Raw genomic sequence first — 22,149 nt, 5'->3', positions numbered from 1 at the left:
AGAATAAAGAAAAGATTATATTCCCAGACATCTGCTTGACAGAAATGTTTGGTGAAGTGAAAATAAAAAGCAACAAAGACTCTGTAGGACAAGAGAGGGGCCAGAAACATCACTGCAGTCAGCTGTGTGGCCCAGCCAGCTGCTGCCTGTGAGCCACCATCTTACCACGTCAAGGTAGGAAGAAATCACCGCATACCCAGCTGTTTGCAGCTTTATCTGAGAGGGAAGTCCACAGTCACACATTGACTTTTACTCAAGCCTGGAAAGCTGACTGGGGTCTGAGCAACATCCTGGCTCGGAGCAAGGAAGCCGCCTTGCTTTTCTTTCCTTCCCTACCCCACCGACACAGAGCTCCATACTCAGCAGTGCACAAGGCATCCCTATCCTGTTCCTAAAAGCATCACAATCAGAGTCAGGGCAACATTTGGGCAAATGACAGCTCCCCTGTATCCTGAAACTGTGGGAGTTTTGGGGCATTATCTCTAGAGCTAAGCTCATGCACTCTACGTGAGCAAGGTGGATTCACCTTAGCTTCTGGGGGCTAACACCAGAAGCAGCCCATAAAAAACTCCACTTCTGCTTTGGGAGGTCTGGGTTATGATCCTGCAACACCAGGACTGTAACAGTTTGCTCTAAATTTCCCAATGCCACTGGAATTTATGCTCTGACCGAGGGAAAAGCCTACCTGCATTCCACCTCTCTGGACTCATTTCCTCAGAATAAATCACTTGCATGCCTTGCAGTTGCCCTACAGGACTGGAACAGGGTTCACTTCACATCTCCTAGTCACAGGACTGGGGCTGTTGTTATTAGAAGCCACAGAACCAGCTGGACTCTCCTAGCAGGACCTGAGGAAGGGTCCATCTGTATGACATAGTCCTAGAGCCACAGCAGTTTATCCCACAAGCCCCACATCGCTCAGGTTTGCCAGTGGGACAAGGGGGCAGCCATCTCTATCTCCCTCAGCACCAACAGCAAGGCCCTGGCTATCACATTCACCAGAGATACTGACACTGAATTCTCTGTGGACCAAAGATACAGACCCAATGAAACTCTTACTCATCTCAAAGTCACATTTCTATCCCTATAAATGGAAGCAGACTAGTCCACTGTGTCACTTATAGACAGAGATGACATTAAGACAAAAGAAATCACTCAAGGGACTACACTACTGCACTCACCTAGAAGCAAAGCCAAAGCAACAAGCCAAGTGATACCCTGCATTCAAGGTAAACCATAAACTCCTTTCTAATAAAACCTCCTCCATAAAGAAGAAGGGACAAATATACAGGATGGACAGGTGTCAACATAGGGACACAGAAGACATGAAGAAGCAAGGTAGCGTAATGCCTCCAAAAGAACACAATAGTCCCCTAGAATTAGATCCTGAACTGAAGGCAATCTATGAAATGACAGATATAGAATTTGAAATAATAATTGTAAGGGGGCCGACATTGTAGTGCAGTAGGTTAATCCTCCACCTGCAGCACTGGCATCCCATATGGGCGCTGGTTCTAGTCCTGGCTGCTCCATGTCCAATCCAGCCCTCTGCTGTGGCCTGGGAAAGCAGTAGAAGATGGCCCAGTGCTTGGGCCCCTGCACCCTGGTGGGAGACCCAGAAGAAGTTGCTGATATCGGATCAGTGCAGCTCCAGCCATTACAGCCATTTGGGGAGTGAACCAGCGGATGGAAGACCTTTCTCTCTGTCTCCCCTCTGTCTGTAACTCTACTTCTCAAATAAATAAATCTTAAAAAAAGAAATAATACTTTTAAGGAAACTAAAAAAGATACAAGAGAACACAGATAGACAGATTAAAGAAATGAGGAAATCAATGAATGACAATATCACTAAGGAGACAGAATTCATTAAGAACAAAACAGGGGCTAGTGCTGTGGTGCAGCGGGTTAAAGCCCCATACTGAAGTGCCAGCATCCCATATGGGTGCTGGTTCTAGTCCTGGATGTTCCTTTTCCAACCCAGCTCTCTGCTATTGCCTGGGATAGTAGTAGAAGATGGCCCAGGTCCTTGGGCCCCTGCACTTGCGTGGGAGATCCAGAAGAAGCTCCTGGCTCCTGGCTTCAGATCAGCTCAGCTCTGGCCATTGCAGCCATTTGGGGAGTGAACCAGCAGAATGGAAGACTTCTCTCTCTCTCTCTCTAGCTCTAACTCTCTTCGTAATTCTGCCTTTCAAATGAATACAATAATTATTTAAAGAAAAAACAAAATAGAACTTTTGGGGATGAAATCGTCAATCAGTAAAATAAAAAATACAATTGAGAGGTTTAACAGCAGAACAGACCACGTGGAAGAAACAATTTCTGACCTCAAGGATAAGAATTTTGAAAAAAAAAAAAACAGACAAAATAAGAGAAAATACTTAAAAAGAATGAAGAAAGTCTATGCAAAAATGTAGGATACCATTAATCGACCAAATATTTGTGCTATAGGTATTCCTGAAAGAGAAGAAAAAAAAAAGGCATTGAGAACCTGCTAAAGGAAATAATAGTTGAAAATCTCCCAGATTTTAAAAGAGACTTGTACACCCAGATACAAGAAGCTCAAAGAACCCCAAACAGATGCAACCAAAAAAGATCTCCTTCAAGGCATATTGTCATCAAATTGTCAAAAGTTAAAACCAGGAAAGAATCCTAAAGACAGTACGTCAGGTTACATATAAAGGAAAACCAATTAGAATTAACATCAGACTTCTCAGCAGAAACTCTACAGGCCAGAATAGAGTTGGATGATATATTCAAGGTCTTAAAAGAAAAAAAAATTCCACCTAAGAATATTTTATCCAGCAAAGCTATCCTTTAACAGTGAAGGGAAAAAAATTTCCAAATAAGCAAAAACTGAGAGAATTCACAACCACCAGGCCATCCTTCCAAGAAGTTCTGAAAGTAATTGCACATTAGAAGTAAACATGAAACACATGTCACCACAAAATTCGCTAACAGAGAAGATAGAATCAGTATCCAACCAACACAGTGGCAGGTCTTAGTTTTTATCTATCCATACTAACCTTGAATGTAAATGGATTAAATTCACCAACCAAAATACTTAGGTTGGCACAATGGATTAAAAAAACCACAACCCCACTATATGCTTACAAGAAGCTCAATTCACAAAGATACACACAGGCTGAAAGTGAAGGGCTAGAAAAAGATAAACCAGACAAATAGAAACCAACAGCAAGCAAGCATAGCTGTCTTGATTTCAGATAAAACAGACTTTAAATCAAAAACTGTCAAAAGACAGAAAGAAGGACATTATATTTTGATAAAAGGTTCTATTTATCAAGAAGATATAATAATCATAAATATATATGTGTCCAACACAAGACAACTCTGCTAAAAACAGCAAATACTATTAGACCTAAAGAGAAAGATAGACTCCCATTCAATAACAGTGAGTGACTTTAACACCCTACTCTCATCAATGGGCAGGTCATCCAGAGAGAAAATCAATAAAGATACACTGGAGTTGAAACATAATATCAACCAAGTGTACTCAAGAGGTATTTCACAGGACATTTTACCCAACAGCTACAGATTACACATTCTTCTCATTAGCACATGGAACATTTTCTAGGATAGACCACATATTAGGCCACAATTCAAGTATCAGCAAATTTAAAAGGATTAAAATCATACCATATATCTTCTCAGGCCATAAAGGAATAAAGCTAGAAATCAACAAGAAGAACAACAAAGCACTCATAAATACTTGGAAATTAAACAACATGCTACTGAAAGATCAATTGGTCATTGAAGAAATTAAAAAGGAAATAAAAAACTTGCTTGAAATAAATGAAAATGAAAACTTGATATATTAAAACCTGTGGAGTACAGCAAAAGCAGTAACAAGAGGGAAATTTATAGCATTAAGTGGTTGCATTTAAAAAAACAGAAATGTTTCAAATTAAAGATCTAAGGATACATCTTGAAGACTTAGAAAGCAAGAATAAACCAAACCCCAAATCAGCAGGAGGCAAGAAATAATAGATATCAGAGCAGAAATAAATGAAATTAAAACTAATAAAAAATACAAAAGAGCAACATAACAAAAAAGTTGGTTTTTAGAAGATCAACAAAATACATAAACCTCTAGCCAGACTAGCAGAGAAAAAACTCAAATAAATAAAATTAGAGATGAAAAGGAGATATAATCAATACCACTGAAATACAAAGATCATAAGAAACTGCTATGAAGTATTATATGCTAATAAACTGAAAAACTTTGAAGAAATGAATAAATTCCTGGATTCATATAGCCTACCAAGATTAAATCAAGAAGATATAGACAACTTAAACAGATTCATAACAAGCAATGAGATTGAAGCAGTCATCGAAAGTTTTCCATCAAGGAAATCTGGGACCTGATGGATTTACTACTGAATTCTACAAAACATTCAAAGAGGAAGTAACTCTAATACTCTTTGAACAATTCCAAAATATTGAACCAGATGGAATTCTGCCAAACTTTACTTATGAGGCCAGCATTACTTCTAATACCAAAACCAGACATGGGACAAAAAGAAAACTACAGAGCTATAACGAATATAGGTTCAAATATCCTCAACCAGATACTAGCAATATGATTCCAAAACCACATCAAAAAAGGTCATACATCATGATCAAGTGGGATTTATCCCAGAAATGCAAGGGTGGCTCAACATTCACAATCAATAAATCATATTAATAGAATGAAGAAGAGAAACCATACTGTCATCTCAATAGTTGCAGAGAAAGCATTTGATACGATTCAACACCCCTTCATGATAATTGCACAAATTAGGTATAGAAAGAACATTCCTCAAAATTATAAAGCTATATATGACAGACCAACTGCCAATATCATACTGAATGGGGAAAAGCTGAAAGCACTTCCCCTCATACCTGGAACAAGACAAGGATGTCCACTTTCACCACTCTTATTTAATATAGTCCTGGAAATTTTAGTGAGAGAAATTGGGGAGGAGAAAGAAATAACAGGCATATTTAGGCATTCAGATCTGGCTAAAAAGCCCATGAGAGGATTTCAGGCATAGGAAGCCAAAAACACTGTGGCAAAAATGACCTAGATGAAAGATCTCTGTGAGTGAGATCCTGGTGGAAAGAACAGGCCATCAAAGAAGGAGGTTCCTTCCTCTGAAGGGAGGAGAGAACTTCCATTTTGACTATGACCCTGTCTAAATAAGATCAGAATTGGTGAACTCAAGAGGCTTCCATAGCATTGGCAGCTCATGACAAGAGCCTTGGGTGATCACTAATGTCATGAATAAGAGTGTCAATTGTGGCTGGCGCCGCGGCTCAATAGGCTAATCCTCCGCCTGCGGCGCCGGCACCCCGGGTTCTAGTCCCGGTCGGGGCACCAGATTCTGTCCCGGTTGCTCCTCTTCCAGTCACTTTCCTCCTGGGACTCCCACGTGGGTGTGGAAGGAGACCCCAGCCTCTTCCTGCACCCTGGTGTTCCGACACAGTGGGCACAGTGTGCACGGTCCCTCCCGCCCACTAGGTCCAGCCCCGCCACTCCCTTAGGCTCTCTGCTGTGGCCCAGGAAGGCAGTGGAGGATGGCCCAAGTGCTTGGGCCCTGCACCCCGTGGGAGACCAGGAGAAGCACCTGGCTCCTGCCTTCAGATCAGTGCGCTGCGGCCATCACACCACGCACCAGCGCACCGCGCCAGCCTCAGTGGCCATTGTGGGGTGAACCAACGGAAAAGGAAGACCTTTTTCTCTGTCTCTCTCTCTCTCACTGTCTACTCTGCCTGTAAAAAAAAAAAAGTGTCAATTGTATAATCAACAACAGGAGTTACTGTGCACCTGCTCCCTATGTAGGACCTCTGTCCTTAATGTGTTGTACTATGAGAATTAACAGTAAAATTAGTATTCAAACAGTACTTTATACTTTGTGTGCCTGTGTGGATGCGAACTGTTTAAATCTTTACTTAGTATAGAATTTATCTTCTGTATATAAAGATAATTAAAAATGAATCATATTGAGGGCTGGCGCCGCGGCTCACTAGGCTAATCCTCCGCCTTGTGGCGCCGGCACACCGGGTTCTAGTCCCGGTCGGGGCGCCAGATTCTGTCCCAGTTGCCCCTCTTCCAGGCCAGCTCTCTGCTGTGGCCAGGGAGTGCAGTGGAGGATGGCCCAAGTACTTGGGCCCTGCACCCCATGGGAGACCAGGGTAAGTACCTGGCTCCTACCATCGGATCAGCGCGGTGTGCCGGCCACAGCGCACCAGCCACGGCGGCCATTGGAAGGTGAACCAATGGCAAAAGGAGGACCTTTCTCTCTGTCTGTCTCTCTCACTGTCCACTCTGCCTGTCAAAAAAAAAATGAATCTTATTGAAGAATGGGATGGGAGAAGGAGTAGGAGGTGGGATGGTTTGGGGGTGGGAAGGCGGGTATGGAGAAAAGAACCACTATGATCCAAAAGTTGTACCTATGAAATTTATATTTATTAAATAAAAGCTTTCTATAAAAAAAGAAATAAAGGGTATCAAAATTGGAAAAGAGGAAGTCAAATTATCAGTTTGGCAGACGATATGACATTGAACATGGAAAAACCTAAACACTCCACCAAAATGCTGCTAGATTGATAAAACAATTCAGTAAACTTTCAGGTTACAAAAAAAAAAAACACATAAAAAGTAGCTTTTCTGGATGCTAATGATGAGTTCACAGAAACAGAAATCAAGAAAGAAATCCCATTCACAATAGCCATAAAAAATTAAATATTTAGGAATAAATTTCACAAAAGCAGTAAAAGATCTCTACAATGAAAATGATCATTTATGAAAGAAATTACCAAGCACACACTAAAAAAGGAAAGATATTTCCTGCTCATGGTTCACAAGAATCAATATCATAAAAATGTCTATACTACCTAAAGCAATCTACAGATTCAATGCAGTCCCTATCAAAATATCAATGACATTCTTTACAAAACTAGAAAAAGCAATCCTAAAATTCACATGGAATCACAAAAGACCTAGAATAGCCAAAGCGATCCTGAACAATAAAAATCAAGCAGGAGGCATTACAATACCTGACTTCAAAGCATACTACAAAGTTACAGTAATTAAAACAGCACAGTACTGGCATATAGATCAATGGAACAGAGAGCCCAGAAATCAATCCACATACATACAGCCAACTGATTTTTGACAAAAGTGCTCAGGCCATACAGTGGAGTAAGGATAGTCTCTTCAACAAATGGTGCAGGCAAAACTGGATTTATATATGTGGAAGACTGAAATTAGTTCCATGCCTCTAATCATATACAAAAATGAACTCAAGATAGATCAAAGACCTAATTTCAGACATAAGACTATGAAGTTGCTGGGAAAAAACCAGAGGGAACACTCCAATGCACTGGTGTAGGGGATGAGTTCTTCAACAAGACCCCCAAAGCACAGGCAACAAAAGAAAAACTAAACAAATGGGACTATATCAAACTCAGAAGCTTTTATACAGCAAACAAAAGTGCAGACGTCCAACAGAATGGGAAAAATTATTTGCCAACCACCTATATGACAAAGGATTAATATTCTTAATATATCAGCAACTTAAAAACTCAACAACAACAACAAAACCAATCCTGTTGAGAAGTTGGCAAAGGACTTCAATAGACAGTTCTCAAAAGAAGAAATACAAATGGCCAACAAATATATGAAAAAATGTTCAACATCATTAGCCATCAGGGAAATGCAAATCAAAACCACAGTGAGATAGCATCGCACCTCTATCAGAACGGCTAAAATCCAAAATACAAAGATTAACAAATGCTGGAAAGGATGTGGACAAAGAGGAACCTTTATACACTCTTGGTAGGAATGTAAACTAGTGCAGCCATTGTGGAAAACAGTGTGGAGATTTCTTTAAAGACTAGAAGTAGACTTGCCATATGATCCAGCAATCCCAGTATATACCCAAAAGACATGGACATAATGTATCAAAGAGATACCTGCACCACCATGTTTATAGAAGCACTGTTGACAATAGCCAAAATTTGGAATCAACCAAGGTGTCCATCATCAGATCAATGGACAAAGAAAATGTAGTATATTTACACAATGGAATATTACTCAGCTATAAAAAAAGAATAAAATCCTACCATCTGAAGAAAAATGGATGCAACTGGAGGACATCATGTTGAGTGAAATAAGCCAGACCCAGAAGACAAATAGTACATGTTCTTCCTTATATGCGAGAGCTAAACTTTAAAAAGCCAACAAAAAAGAAAGTCTGTGTGTATCAGTATTGCTACACTTATTGTTTGGTAAGACCACATTTTTTACCTTTGTGAAACCAATGGTTAAGAATGTTATACTACTATGGTTTTAATGACCTGTGATTACTTTAAAATATTCTGTTTATGGGTGAAATGGTCATTTTTCCATTCAATTATTGTATATAGCCATTGCATACATTACCACTAAACTAGGGTCTTCTTGGTTCTTATTTGTTAAACTTCTTATTCGGTGAAATAGTAAGCCTTTTTACTGTAAAATGAATTTAAAATATGTTATGTCAAAAACTAAAAGAGAAAGGGAGAAGGAAAGAGGTTTGGGGGGAGGGAATATCATGCTATTAGAGTAGTATCTATAAAGCACATTGAATCTGTTAAAAACGAATTAAAAATTTAAAAATTAAATAAACAATGTTGTAAAAATTAAAGGAAAAAAACGGAGGGAGGGGCTTTTGGAGGGAGGTAGGGAGGAAGGACAGTGAATTTCTTAGAACTGTATTATGAAATTATGAAATCTGGGGCTACGTCGTGGCGTAGCAGATAAAACCACCACCTGCAGTGCCAGCATCCCATATGGGCGCCGATTCGAGTCCCGGCTGCTCCACTTCCAAACCAGCTCTCTGCTATGGCCTGGAAATGCAGCAGAAGATGGCTCAAGTCCTTGGGCCCCTACACCCACGTGGGAGACCAAGAAGAAGCTCCTGGCTCCTGGCTTCGGATTGGCGCAGCTCCAGCCTTTGCGGCCATCTGGAGAGTGAACCAGTGGATGGAAGACCTCTCTCTCTCTCTCTCTCTCTGCCTCTCTCTCTCTCTGTGTAACTCTTTCAAGTAAAATAAATAAATCTTTTTAAAAAAGAAATATATGAAATCTGATATCTTTACATTAATAAAAATTTTTTTTAAAAAGCAGCTGAGCACCTTTTACAAGGTTGGAAAGAGCCACCTCTGAGTCCCTCCCGCAACCTGGCCCTGCCACAGCTCCAGGAGCAAGGGCCAATGGAGGTGAAGGCGGAGCCAGAGGGGAGACATGGCCTTGCTAAGGGTGGCAACCCTGCCAGCTTGCTACCCAGGCTTTGGAGCAGGGACGAAGGCAAAGAATTGCATGACTGGAGGATAGCTACGACTACAGATTATCTGCGGCTCCCGAAGGAGTCAATGAGCTGTGTCCGAGACCATCCAGTACCAGCAAAGCAGCCTTGGATGGCAGGTTTCAGACACACAATGAGAAAACCGCGGTTGACCAGTTGGCTTTTATCAAAGCTGGCTGCTGATGAAAGAGAAGGAAACTACCAGAAGCCAGACCCAACATTCCACTTTCTTTAGGGTTCACTCCAAATGGTTCTGTGCCCATGAAAACATTGTTCTTGGGGAAAAAAAGAGAGAGGTGGTTGTTTCAGAATGGAAAACAACGGGACAATGACTGCACAGGTATGAAGATCATAAAAGAAAAAGGCCGGGGACTGTTGCTGTCTGTTTTCAAGGAGGCCCTGAAATACCTTGGCTTTGCCTTTGCTGTGGATCCAGAGGATTTTCCTTGCATTGGAGATGGTGTCTTTCACATTTGTTTACACTTCACTGTAAAGATGATTTTGCAAGGGTAATTCATGACGCAGACAAACGGCCAGCGTTGACAGTCCACTGATAGGAATGATGGAATGAAAACAAAGTGTTCTTAAGATATCTTTTTTTTTATTTGACAGGTAGAGTTACAGACAGTGAGAGAGACAGAGAGAAAGGTCTTCCTTCTGTTCATTCACTCCCCAAATGGTTGCCACGGCCGGCGCTGCGCATATCCGAAGCCAGGAGCCAGGAGCCTCCTCCTTGTCCATGCAGGTGCAGGGGCCCAAGCACTTGGGCCATCCTCCAATGCTTTCCCGGGCCACTTAAGAGAGCTGGACTGGAAGAGGAACAACCGGGACTAGAACCGGTGCCCATATGGGGTGCCAGTGCCGCAGGCAGAGGATTAACCAAGTGAGCCACGGCACCGGCCCCCTTAAGGTATCTTTAATTAAACCCAAAGCCTGGTGAGAAAACTGAAAATCCCCCCACCATGATCTATTTAAACCAAGGTTATCAAGGACTGAATTTTCAGTGTAAGATAAATTGAGTATTCTTCATTGTCTGAAAGGGTGAACCAACTCAAGAAATAATTATTCCATAGGCTACAACTTCAGATGTGTTTCCAAGAGCATCTGAAATTATGGTTTGTACATTCATCTGGATCATTTATAAAGCTATTGGATCAATAATTTAAAAAGAAATCTATTGTAATGATCATTTTTAAAAGTCAAAAGCTAGCCTTTAAAAAGCTTAAGTTGTATGTGAAAATCCAAAGAAACAAAGTTTCTCACATCCTTATGTACTGAGAAATTTTGTTTTACTCATTCTGTTTTTGGCTTAACTTGACAGATCAAACACTAGTTGAACTTCATTTTGTAATAGTGTTTAGAGAAAATTGCCCAGTGAAGGAGCCAGAAAATTGTGGCACAGTGCACTAATATGCCTTTTGCAACCCTGACACCCTATGTCAGAGCAGTGGTTCCAAGTCCTGGCTGCTCCGATTCTGACCCAGCTCTCTGCTGATATGCCTGCAAAAGCAGCAGATGATGGCTCAAGTGCTTGGTTCCCTGCCACCCAGAGGGGAAACCAAGATGGAGTTCCTGGTTTCTAGCTTTGGCCTGGTCCAGCCCCAGGTGTTGCAGCCGTTTGGGAAGTGAACCAACAGATGCTGGGTCTCTCTCTCTCACTTTCCGTGTCTCTTGGCCTTTCAAATAAGTAAATAAATAAATCTTGTTTTAAAAAAATGTACCAGGTGAAAAGACAGTCCTATTTCTGAAAAGGGGTGCATAAACAATTGTACTGTTGAACTTGAAAGGTTTTAACCTGCCCAGAAATCCCAAGTACCTGACGTTTCCCTCAGTCTCCTCCTCTAATTCAACTTGTGATCTGTCATACATCAGCATTGGCGATAATAAAATTTCTTGTTCTGTGTAAAAATAAATAAATAATATTTACTGAGCACTTATTGCCAGGCAATTTTTAGCATTTTACATGCCATTCACTTAATCCCCCCATTCCATGTAATTCCCTACTTTACAAATGAGAAAATAAAGCACAAAAAGGTGAAATAAACTTGGCTGCTGGTCCCCTGGCAAAGCAGAAATCCCAGCTGAGAGTTTTTTTTTTTTTTTTCAATCCATTATGACAAACTACCTGTTGAAACAACTGGCAATCCACAGGAAAAAGGTCGGTGATGGCACCCCGTGGCCAACACTACCATGGCCGTGGCACACAGGCAGTGCCTGCCCACACGTGTCCACAGATCGGTCCTGACAGACGTGGGGCTGCAATGCCGTGGCTCTGTGACCTAACCTACGTACAGAGGGTAAGAGGGGTCCGGTTGGCAGAGGAAGAGACTGGGTCGAATTCTGTGGAACTGAGAACCAGGGGCTCTGATGTGGGAAGTGCTCACGCTAGACCTGAAAGAGCCCTACCATGGGACTATCAAATGATACTATAAACAGCCCATCTGTCTCCCAGGACGCAGACACATTCCCCCAACATCTGCACGCCTGATGGCCCCTGGGAACCCTGTTTTAAAATGTTTCTGTTGTATGGATCACAAGCAACTTATCTGTGTAATCCAGAGTGAGAAAGGTCTTTGTAAGGAAGGGACATTAAGATCAGATGTTATGATGGAAAAGGAGGATCATTTCCACTACATAGAAATTTAAAATTTATGTATGGGACAAATGAAGAGGCAAATGAGAACTTGAGCAATTTTCACACAAGCTTCAATGACAGAAAAAAGGGCTGCTTTCTGTAACACATTGAAGAAGTTTTAAAAAAACTAGACAAAATAAAACAAACCAAAACAAGAATTCAACAGAGGACACAAACAGGAAAATCAACAGAAGAGAAATATTATTTTTAAAATATGAAAAGATACTCAACCTCATAATTTTAGAAAGCAATTTAAATAAAAATGAAATATTATTACTCATCTATTGGACAAAAATCTCCATTAATACACCATACCGAAGAAGAAAAAGAAGAGAGACACTTTGAGACTGATTGACTAATTTTTTGAAGGAAAATTAAAATTGACAATAGTAATTATAAGAGATCACATTTATTGAGTGGTTGTTTTGCTGTGTTGGATGGGCATTGGTTTTTGTTTTTCAGATATTTGAATTCATTTTCTCTTCCTAATAATCAATGAAGTAGTTCCTATTATTATCATCATGAAAAACACTAAGGCACAATGATTCAGAAACTTGTTTAAGGCTCATGTTTAGAAAAAGACAGGGCCAGCATTGTGGTATAGTGGGTTAAGCTACCATCTGCAATGCCAAAATCCCATACTGGCAATGGTTCGAGTCCCAGATGCTCCACTTCTGATCCAGCTCCCTGCTAGTGTGCCTGGGAAAGCAGTGGAGGATGGCCCAAGTCTTTGTGCCCCCATACCATATGGGAGACTGGATGAAGCTCCTGGATCCTGGCATCCACCTGGCCCCGCCCTGGCTGTTGCAGCCATTTGGACGGAAGCTCTCTCTCTCTTTCTCTCCCCCTCCCCAACTTCTCTCTGTAACTCTGCCTTTCAAATAAATAAAATAAGCCTTTTTAAAAAGTAGAAAAAGGAGAAGCTGGGATTCAAACCCAGACAGTCTGAAAATTTCAGTTTAAAACATCACAATAACACACATACACAGTAACCACAGGTGGTGATGGATAGGTCAGTTAATTTGACTGTAGTAATCAGTACACAACATATAGGCATATTAAATCATCATGTTTTATACCTTGAATATATGTAATTTTATCTGCTAAGTATTTTAAATTAAAAATAAATAAAACAAATTTGATGATAGAAAAATTCAAAATATTTACACCTGTTATATTCATTAAGATTAGGTTCAGCTACATGACACAGAAAAGGAAATAATGATGGCTTAAACAAGTAAAAGTTCATTTTTCTCCCAACTAAATGAAATATGGAGGTGTATAGTATGCCTGCTCTTATTCTAAAAGGCCTCAGGAACCTGACTCCTTCCTACTCACCATCCAGATAGCGTGGCCTTAGGTAGCCTGTGGGTTAGAGGAAGGAATGAAAAATAAGGGACAAAAGGCATACATCAGCTGTCAAATGGAGAAGGCTCTTACAGGACACTTCCTGTTACATTGCTCTGGCTGCAAGGGGGTCTGGGAAATGTAGTTTTCATTGTAGGCAGCTATATGCACAGCTAAGCATTTTATTAGCATACAAGATGAGAATAGGCACAGAGGGGACACTCAGCGGGTTCTTTATTTCATCCTGACACTTCTAGAAAAACTTTCTTTATATCTCTAGAAAAATTTCTAACCAATTAAGATACACTTGTGCAAAAACATAGTACACTAGTACCAAAGGTCAAAATTACAACAATTTAAAGATCTTAATTGGCTTAATTTTCCACTCTAGAATCAAGCCACACTTTATTCCAAAAAATAACATGAGGGTTCTGATGACCCAAGCAAAAGAAGTTGGTTTTATAGATCGAGAAGGGCTTGAAAAAGGCAGAAACCAAAAACAAAAGCACATTGGTCATTTCAGAGTTACTTTCCTTGGAAGTCAGGAGCAGAGGGACAGAACAATAAGAAGATATCTGACTGGGTAACATCCGTTTACTTCAGATTACTTTTCCTTGTAGGGATTGAGGCAGAGGAAACCTCATCACAGGCCAGCTAACACCGGCCTGTTTGCACAGCTTGGCTGTTTCTTCCCTGATCCTGATTTCTTGGAAGTTCAGATAAACAGCTTTGTTTCAGCTTGCAACACGGAACTTTAGCATGAGTGACTACAACTTTGGCTCTCACCCTGGTCTCTGCAGAAGCTTGGTCCACAACAATGGCCTTCTGTGATTTTTATTTAACACTGGGTGTCCTTCATTTTCCCTTCCAAATGTGGTTTTAAATCTGTTCTTCTTACTTACTGACCTTCATGGATTGCATCACGTGGGCCTCCTCTTGTCTTCAACAGCTGGAGAGAACCAGAGAGCAAGAGGAGACAGGGGAAGCTATTTGTTCCTCCTGCTCCTACTCTGATGGCTGCAGTTTGGGTAGCAGCTGTACTGCCCAGCCAACAGCCAGCCATAGCTCCTGAGGTGGATTGTGGCCTGTCTACCATGGCAATGGTCTTCCTGGCTTCTAGTTACACTGCTCCTTTCCCTTGTCCCTTCATGCCTAGTAGTCGTACAAGCTTCTCCCTTGTTGCCAGTTCCTGAGTGCTTAACTGTGCATTGTTAGTTCCATTAGTTTGGTTAGCAGCTGTGCAAACAGTCCCTCCATTATTAAATTCTTCAGTTAAGCTTCAGATGTGCCACTTGCTTTTGCTGATCACTGGCTGACACATGTATGTACAGGAATTTCCATCACAGCACTACTAGAAATAGCAATAGACTAAAAAGATACATATCCATCAACAGAGGACTTGATTAAATAACCATCATGCAGTTATAGTAGGAATGCCAAGTAGGAATTTAAACACATCTCATTGTACTATATACTTAAAAATTTAAGAGGGTAGATTTCCTGTTGTATGTTCTCACCATAATAAAGTAATAATAATGTCTCTGAGCTAAATATAGAGAGCTCTTGATGATAGGATGCGACCAATTATGTTTAAAAATATGGAAAAAGATAGATATTAGGGACCAGTGCTATGGCATAGCTGGTTAAACTGCTGCTGGCATACCAGTTAGAGTCCTAGCTGTTCTACTTCTGATCCACCTCCCTGCTAAGGCACCTGAGAAAGCAGAAGATGATGACCAAAGTGCTTAGGCCTTGCCACCCAGATGGAGCTCTCAGCTTCTGGTTTTGGCCATATCCAGCCCTGGTTATTGTGGCCATTTGGGGAGTGAACCAACAGATGGAAGATTCTCTCTCTCTCTCTCTCTCTCTCTTTCTCTCTCTCTCCCCCCCCCATAATTCTGCCTTTCAAATAAGCAATAAATAAATATGTTTTAAATATATATATTAGATTTAGCCAGATTTGTGTGTGTGTCTGTGTATGTTAGAAATATATAGATAATTTTCAGAGCCAGCTGCAGCTTGTGATGCTGACATCCCATATCAGAGTGCCAGTTCAAGTCCCAGCTGCTCTGCTTCCAATCCATCTCCCTACTAATGGACCTGGGAAAACAGTAGAGGATTACACAAGTATTTGGGCCCTACCACCCACGTGGGATACCTCAATGGAGCTCAGAGCTCCTGGCTTTGGCCTGGCTTAGTCTTTTGGGGAATGAACCAATGGCTGAAAGCTCTCTCTCTCACTCTCACTCTCCCTGTCCCTTTCTGTCTGTCTTTCCCCCTCTGTATCACTCTATATTTTCAAATAAATAAAATAGATCCTTAAAAACAATAAAAGTTACAATTTCTATTTTGATACTTAGAGGTTAGGGGAGAAAGATTAGAGACTTATAAAAGTGGTTACCTCTCGGGAAGAAAAATGGAGGGCCAGAGCAGGACAGAGGTTTACTATCATTAAGTACCTTTTTATAAAGTATGAACTGTTACTGTGCATATGTTACCATAAAAAACCAATTAGGGGAAAATACCATTTTCTTTTGGATTCTTATAGGGAAGCATACTAAAAAGATATTAGTGTTCCTTTTAGTTTTTGCCACTCCAATTGGGAGTCTCACTTCTCTTCCACACCCTCCAACTTCAGATGCCCTCTCCTCCCATTCAAGGTTCAAGGTCACACTGTATGCCTATGGTCACACTGTGCCATCTACCGAAGGGCAACACCTCACCCCTAGGGACCCTGCGGTGTTTGCTGTGGCTCTCCTGATGTGTGTGGGCAGCCTGCAGTAGTTCAGGGCCCTGCTAAAGGAGAGACATGGGGGGCCTTTATAGGATGGAGGGGGAAGCAAGGCAAAGAAGGCACTTGATTGATTGAAGTGGAGCAGTAGTCTTATCTGGATCATCCCAAGTCTCTCTAGTTTCTTAGTGAGTGTTCTGTGGGCTGCTTGTGGTTTGCCAAGCTTGTGTTTCCTTCTCTAGACTCTGTTTCCACTGAGGTGGGTTTCAGTTTGCTTATGGAGGAACTCAAGGGCACTGGAGCCATCTCAGTCTAACAGCTTCCCAAACAGTTACTTTAACACTAAGGTCTAGCCTCTTAGTAAATCATGCTATTTTCAGGTATCTGCAAAAGGATCTTATGCTCAGCTTATAGGGTTTTGGAATACAGTGACTTCTCCTAGGATTGAACAAAAGAATTCTCTGGTTGACTCAAAAGCTCTGATTTTTCTGTGGGTTGAATTCAAAAGCACCAGGGTTCTAGATTGAGACTTTCATCAATGTATCCCATTCCTTTGTACATTCAACCTGCATTTACTGATTCAACCTCCATTTATAAAGCACTTGCTCTGGTCTAGTACTAGAGAAAGAGCTGGAAATTAGGAAAATGAATGATCTCTTATCCCCAGAGAGATCATGTCCTATGGAGGCAATAAAAATGTAAGAGGTGTCACTGGCAGTGAATACAGATAGAGTCAGGGGAATTGATGGGTGACTGGAAGGACTTCCTGAGAGATGGAAATGGTGGTGGTAACCAAAAGTAAACAGGGGTACCCTAGGCAGACAAATGAAACAGAAAAGCATTAGAAATTGTCAACAGAGGATTGGGGGTAGGCGTTCAGCTGGGTAAGACACCCACATTCCATACTGCAGTGCTTGGGCTTGGTGCCCAGCTCCAACTCTTGATTCCAGCTTCCTGCCAATGCAGTTCCAACTCAAGACTGAGTTCCTGCCATCCACGTGGGACTGACTTCCCAGCTCCCAGATCCAGCCTGGCCCAGCACTAGCTGTTATGGGCATTTGGGGACTGAGCTATTGGATGGGAGCTCTGGCTGGCTGGCTGGCAGGCTGTCTCTGTCTCTCTGCGTCTCAAATAAAATTTAAAATTTGTCTGAAGTTTATGGGAAAATGTAATGAAAATACAAGTTTATTTAAAATAAAATAGAATGTAACTAGAAACAGGACAGCTAAGGTAACTTAAGACTCTTGATGGATGATCAAACTGGAGAGAGTCAATCTGTAAACAGTCATTACCATCATCACCATCCTGGAGAGAATCCAAAGGGAAAAGTGGAGGAATGCATTAAGAGTACCTATTACAGCCATTATTGCTGAAAGTAAAAGAAACAACAGCTGAATGTCTGATTATTGCTTTAGGCATTAAACTGGACCCATGTGAAGATTTTGCATTGAAATATTCTGATACTTATGGCAGAATATTGTTCCTATGGAACAACAGAGCACACCAGGGAACTTACCAATAGTTTCTTCCGCCAGAGTTGAGAGGTGTGGTGCATCACCAGGGAGTGAGTCTGCAGAGGTGAGCACAGAGGCTGTATGGCAAAGGTCTCTCCTGTCCTGCTGGGACACCTTGTTTTGGACTGGCTTGATGTAATCCATTGTGCATGTGAGAAAGATCCCACTAGAGGCGGTATGCAGGCGAGGCTAATTATGAGACCATTGTACTGACCCTAGCAAAGAGAGAGAGGCACGTACAAAATGTTAACACCACAAAAACAAAAAAACGAATCACTGTTGACTGATGGGGGTGAAGGAACAAGAGGAATCCAAGAAACCTCTCACATTACTGATCACTAAACAGGCAGGGGTGCCATAGAGTAGGATAAAGAATAAAGGAGAAAAAACCCTGGGGAAAATGTGTTCAGTTTGAAGTTACTGGCCGGATGGACTCAATTTCATGTTTTTGCTTAAACCGTCTTCCTGTTCTCCATCTCTCTACCCTCTCTCCCAATTCTTGACCCTTCTGTCTCCTTCCTTAAGGGGAAGCTCAAGCAACACTCCATCCAGAAATTCCCTGATGACAATACCTACCCCTTCCCATGAAGATTGAAGCAGGTGATTTTTCCCTCCCATGGATCTTGTAATGCTCTGGGCATGTTCCTATCATTACACAATAGTACACACTGAATTACAATTCAGTTATAGGTTGACCTCTCCCTACATGATTTTAAGCTCCTTGTAGATGGAGTTCACATCTTGTGCGTTTCTAATATTCCCAACATATAGCATGGTCTACTGGGATGTAGTTCACACTCAGTGGTGGTGGAATGAGTGTGTTGAATGGGAAAAATACAATTCTTTCTCTTTGGGTAGGGGTGCTGGAGGGGGTTGAAGGTTAGGACTTGGGTGAGAATTTGAAGTTTTCTATAGTATAAGTTCTTTCTTTGCACTAAGAGTCATCTTCTAAAAAAAAAAAAAAGATGAGAGAAGTACGTTAAAGGAAGTGACGAAGGTTTGGAATAGCTGCTGTGGTGAGTGGAAATAGATGTCCAGAACTATTTAAGAGATGCAGAGGCAGAGAGAGAGAGAGAGATAGAGAGAGAGATCTTTGATCTGCCGGTTCACTCCCCAAATGGCCACCAGCAGCTGGAGCTGGGCCAATCCAAAGCCAGGAGCCAGGAGCTTCTTCAGGTCTCCCATGTGAATGCAGGGGTCCAAGCACTCAGGCTATCTCCCTTTGCTTTCCCAGGCCAAGAGCAGAGAGCTGGATCAGAAGTGGAGCAGCCAAGTCTTGAACAAGGGTCCTTATGGGATGCCAGCACTGCAGGTGGCAGCTTTACCTGCTACATCACAGAGCTGGCCCCCAAGAGGTTTATTTTGATCCACAGTTTTGAAGGTTCACAGTGCGAGGTCAGGCAGGCCCTTGTGGCTTGCTCTCTGATGACAGTGTTCCTACTGGCAGAATCCCAATGTAGCACAGACATCACAAGGCAAGAGATGGGGATTGTGAATGTCTGTGTGTCTCCCTATAAAGCTGTCAGGATTCAATCACAGGGCTCCACCTTAACAACCAAATCCAATCTAATCACTTCCGAAAGGCCCCACCTCTAAACACCATAACTAGAGCAAGCTTCTACCCTCTTATTACCACTAACATAAGACTTTAGGGACTAAACCTGTATGAACTGGGGAGTATAGGTAGGCAAAGCAATGCAGTTAAGTTCTGAGACACCTGGACTGTTGCTGCTCTTTGGAGAGACTAGGCTGGAAGTCTGAGATTCCAGAGTCAAATCTCTTCTTCCAAGTCATGACAGAGCCTAGAATGCAGCCATAGAAACAGGTTACTAAAGGGAACCAGGGCTTAAAGTTGGGGGATCAGAGAAGTTAGAAAACTGTGAAGTTGCCTTGTTGGACCCAGTGCGCTAGGATTCTGAAGTCGCTTACAATAGAGGAAAAGTGTGAACAGGGCTCCAGAGAGTTAACAGAATGATGGGGTGTTGTTGCTCAGGAGCTGGGTAGACAGAGTGAGGAGGATGCAGGCAGGCATTTCAAGGGAGAGTAGAAGGGGTTTTTGCCTGAGAGTAGGGAGGTAATGACCCAGTGGTGTTAAGGGGGAGCCTACAGAATACTGTCCAGTCTCTCCCCTAACTCCAAAGGAACTTTTCCCTACCAGAGCAAGCTCTCAAACTATTGAGGTTCTATGGTCTTAAATCTTTGCTCTTTGTTCTGATATTTTGATTCTACTTTCTGAGATGACTCTAAATTTGAGTCCTAAACCTTGAGATCTTGTTTTTTTCTTTTAAGATTTACTTATTAAAAGGCAGAGATAGAGAGAGACAGAAAGAGAGACCATCCATCTGCTGATTCACTCACAAAACGGCCCCAACACCAACAGCTGGGGCTGAGCCAGGCTGAAGCCAGGAGCCTAGAATTCTACTGGGGTTTCCTATGTGAGTGTAAGGACCCAAGGACCTGGGCCATCCTCTGAATGCTTTCCCAGGCACATTAGCATGGGACTGGATTGGAAGTGGAACAGCCGGGACTCAAACAAGTGTTCATTTGGGATGTCAGTGTTGCAGGCTGTGGCTTAAACCACCAAGACACAACACTAACATGAGCTCTGGTTTTCACAGGCATTGTACTCTCCATCTCTTGATATCCATGACGGGTTGCTAGAATCTCTGCCAAACACAGCACACACACACACACACACCTCCATGACTATGTACACTGGTTTTCTATGGCTATGTAACAATTTACCACAAATTTAGTGGCTTAAAACAACATCCACCTATTAACAACACTCTTCACAAATCTAGGTTGTTCTCTCCTTAGAGCCTCCTAGGCAGAAGTCAAGGTGTCGGCAGGTTGGGTTTTTATTGAAAGCTCCCAGGGAAATGTACTTCAAAGCACATTCAGGTTTGGTTGAATTCAGTCCCTGAGGTCTTCATTTCCTGGCTGGGGATCACTCACAGGCTCGCCCACACATCACAGGTAGCAGCAAGATTCCTCATGGAGAACCTACTCCCTCCCCAGCGCTAATCTCTCTGACTTCCTTCACTGTCTCCATCCAGAGAAGCTCCCTACTTTTAAATGGGCCCATGTGATGAAATTAGGGCCACCCAGATCATTGCTGTATTTTAAGGTCAACTGTGCCATAAGACGAGTTCTATCTCTTTGTGGTCACATGTTCTAGAATTAAGAGTGTGGAACCTTGGGGGCTAAGTTTAGAAATCTGCCTACCACATTGTGTTTGGCCAGCAAAAAATAGCATGACTGTTGTTATGTTTCATCTGTGTTAGTAGAGTATCCCCAGAAAAACAGAACCAATATGGATGCATATCTTTATGGAAAGAGATTCATTGTTTAAGGGATTGGCTCCTATGATTATGGAGGCTCCAGCAAGCTGGAGCCCTCAGAGAGCTGATGTTTCAAGTCAAGTGCAAAAGCAGGGGCGCCGGCGCCATGGCTCACTAGGCTAATCCTCTGCCTTGCGGTGCCGGCACACCGGGTTCTAGTCCCGGTCGGGGCACCGGATTCTGTCCCAGTTGCCCCTCTTCCAGGCCAGCTCTCTGCTGTGGCCAGGGAGTGCAGTAGAGGATGGCCCAAGTGCTTGGGCCCTGCACCCCCTGGGAGACCAGGATAAGTACCTGGCTCCTGCCATAGGATCAGTGTGGTGCGCTGGCGGCAGCGCACCAGCCGCGGCGGCCATTGGAGGGTGAACCAACGGCAAAGGAAGACCTTTCTCTCTGTCTCTCTCTCTCACTGTCCACTCTGCCTGTCAAAAAAAAAAAAAAAAAAAAAAAAAAAAAAAAAAAAAAGGCAGGGGCAATCCATATCCCTGTCCACAGGAGTCGCAGGAGTCATTTTGTTCCATGTTGAGGCCTACACTTGATGGAATGAGCTCCACTCACATGAGGGAGGGCAATGGCTTTACTGTCTACCAATTAAAATGTTAATCTCAGGGCCAGCATTGTGGCACAGCAAGTAAAGCTGTCACTTGCATCTCAAGCATCCCGTATCAGTGCTTGCTTCTGTACTGATTGCTCTGCTTCTGATCCAGCTTCTTGCTAACTCTCCTGGCAAAGCAGTGGAAGATGGCCCAGGTGCTTGGGGCCTCTGCCACCCTTGTGAGAGACCTGGATAGGGTTCCTGGCTCCTGGCTTTTGTGGGCATTTGGTGAGTGAACTAATGGATGGATAAGAAATCTCTCTCTCTCCTACTCACTGTGTGTGTGTATATGTGTGCCCTTCTCTCTGTTTTTCAAATAAATAAACCTTTAAAATACATAAAATGTTAATCACATCCAAAAACACTTTCATAGGAACACCCAGAATAATGTTTGATGAGTATTTGAGCACATAAAATTAACCATCACACTCTCAAATCTCATGCAAGTCGCACTGATTTGCTGAACCTAAGTCCTGCCTATAGTGCCAGCTAGCAAGGAGTCAGGTAGTTCAGGAAGAAGCATTGAACAATGTTTTTCAAACATTCTGACCCACCTCACTATAAGAACACATTTATTTCACCGAACCCAGCCTAAGAACACATATAAAATACAAATATATGAGACCAAATTTTCATGAA

At 42.2% G+C, this 22,149-nt stretch overlaps 1 long non-coding RNA gene across 2 annotated transcripts in view; it reads right to left on the bottom strand.

Annotated features, from left to right (window-relative positions):
- LOC138849197 (uncharacterized) overlaps positions 1-22,149 on the bottom strand; it is a 52,641-nt gene that overhangs the window by 5,440 nt on the left and 25,052 nt on the right. Inside the window, exons 3-4 of one of the 2 annotated variants that reach the window (XR_011387637.1) lie at positions 17,577-17,789; positions 9,298-11,245 (exon numbers count right to left, since the gene is read on the bottom strand). This is a non-coding gene — a long non-coding RNA (uncharacterized lncRNA). Of the gene's footprint in view, positions 1-9,297; positions 11,246-17,576; positions 17,790-22,149 lie in introns of those variants that run through there. The other variant, XR_011387636.1, reaches the window with a different exon arrangement.

This window comes from Oryctolagus cuniculus, chromosome 3, assembly GCF_964237555.1.
Source record: "Oryctolagus cuniculus chromosome 3, mOryCun1.1, whole genome shotgun sequence".
NCBI lineage: Eukaryota > Metazoa > Chordata > Mammalia > Lagomorpha > Leporidae > Oryctolagus > Oryctolagus cuniculus.
The sequence above is the reverse complement of the archived record's forward strand: the minus strand, read 5'-3'. Positions and strand labels throughout refer to the sequence as shown.